The following is a 1,905-nucleotide window of genomic DNA, read 5'->3' as shown; positions in this document are numbered from 1 at the left end:
AGAAAACAAAAACCAAAAGCAACGATGAAGAATTAGGATGTTAGTTAGTACATTAGTTGGTTAGATATTGGTTAGTAGTAAAAAATGACTCTTTATCATGGATGAGTTAGTGTTGTGGCGAATAAACACTACATGTTTTGTCAGAGATTCGATGCAGTAAAAATGGGCCTTCTTGCCATCCTAGCCAAATTTTCTACATCAGAGTCCTGCAAGAAAAACAAAGAAAGACAAGTACTGTAAGGTGTGGGACTTTCAGATAAAAATTTGTGTAGGATGGCTTCAATCCCAACAAAACCTGTAGTGTTTTTTTCACCCTCAGTCTAACAAAGTGTGTCTTTCAAAGAGGAAAGAAAATGATAGTGAAAGAAACACAGATCTGTAGGAAGAAAGAAAGGAGAAAGCAAGGCAAGCTCTTGGCTCTTAGCTTCTAACCCCCTAAACTGTGTGTTATCCTGTTGGGATTTTCGGCTAGAACTATTTACTAACCTGTGGGGCAAAAGCTTACTGTCAAGGAGGGTCAGGAAATCGGCACTTACTTGTTGTGCTGCTCTGAAAGCAACACTAAGTGCTGTCTCACCTTGGAGACAAACTAAAGGTCGACCAAGACAACGAACAACTCCACATTTTAGAGCTAGCACTGCCTCCACACAGCACTAGGTTCATTATTTTGTGAGTCTCTTTTCTACAGCCTCAACACTAATACAGTCTAGCTCCACCAAACAGCAACACAAGCTCATTTTAAATTACATTAAGGAAAATGGCAAACGGTATCCGTCAAATAACAAATTCTGCTTATGCACAACCAATGCACATCTTTGATGGAAATGTATCTCTGTCTTTAAAAAAAGCACGATGATCATCTGAGCTATAAATACTGCATTAATGGATGGCTCAAAGGCAAACACACTCTGTGCCTGGCTTTAAAGTGAAAGTCTACATTCTGCATAAAGCATAAAAACAGTCTGTTAAAGCAAGGTGATAGCAACAACGCCTGACAGAAGTGTCAACTTAGGTGAGAGTGAAGCAAAGAAGAATAATCAGACAACTTTAATTTGAGGACAAGTCGAGTGTGCTGACACACAGGAGAGAAGAAAACACCCAGCATAACGGCGCCTTTACTGGGCTATCAATCACATGCTGAAGAACTGCTCTGCCCTTTTTACCTGTTCACTTAGAGGAAACAAAAATTGAACAATGAAATTAAATGAGAAATAATTCCATGTAAGTATAAGGACGACTGAGAAATTATGAAATCTAATTCAACAATGTTTCTGAACTGTGGCGATGGAATGACAACCAATCAGAACAAGGTGACAATCTTAACGCCAGCTCTCTTTTAAAATCTACAGCGAAAAAAAAAACCAAAACAAAAAAAAAACAAAAAAAACATCCACCTGTCTTCAAACTCCGTCCATCACTGCTACCCCCGATTACCTGTCTCAGGTTGCGTGTCACTTTGATGTCGTGCCAGGCGTTGTCATTGAATTTTCCATTGACTGGCTCGACGATGGCCTCAAAGGCCCCGGAGCCCAGATTGATGACGAGAGACACGGCCCCATCTTTTAGTGCCAGGTTGACATAGTCGGCGGATTTCCCCGTGTGGAGGAGGAGGCCGTTGCGTTGCCAGGTTTTGAAGGACAGCGTGATCTCGTCGCTGCTGCTCTGGATGGGATTCTGCGACAGGTCGTAGCAGAAGTACTCCGAACCGCGGAAGGTGGCCACGTTCTCCTCCCTCGCTGAAATGACAGAAGAGAAAAAACCCAAATTGTTACTTCAAGGTGTTATGGAGCTACTGAAAGAACATTTGCATCCAGCATATTTAGCAAGTGAGTAGCGCTGTACTAATGATTCACAATGTGTCCTTCAAAATATAGAGTTTTATACATCATGATGACATTTATTCTT

The 1,905-nt window shown here is 41.3% G+C and overlaps 1 pseudogene; it reads right to left on the bottom strand.

Annotated features, from left to right (window-relative positions):
- Positions 1–1,434: 1,434 nt before the first annotated feature.
- LOC111662786 (neurexin-1 pseudogene) lies at positions 1,435–1,736 on the bottom strand (annotated as a pseudogene).
- Positions 1,737–1,905: the final 169 nt, after the last annotated feature.

The sequence above is a fragment of the Seriola lalandi genome, unplaced genomic scaffold, assembly GCF_002814215.2.
Source record: "Seriola lalandi dorsalis isolate HSWRI2012SDOR001 ecotype SW California unplaced genomic scaffold, Sedor1 jcf7180002000709, whole genome shotgun sequence".
NCBI lineage: Eukaryota > Metazoa > Chordata > Actinopteri > Carangiformes > Carangidae > Seriola > Seriola lalandi.
This window is presented reverse-complemented; position numbering and strand designations above follow the sequence as displayed.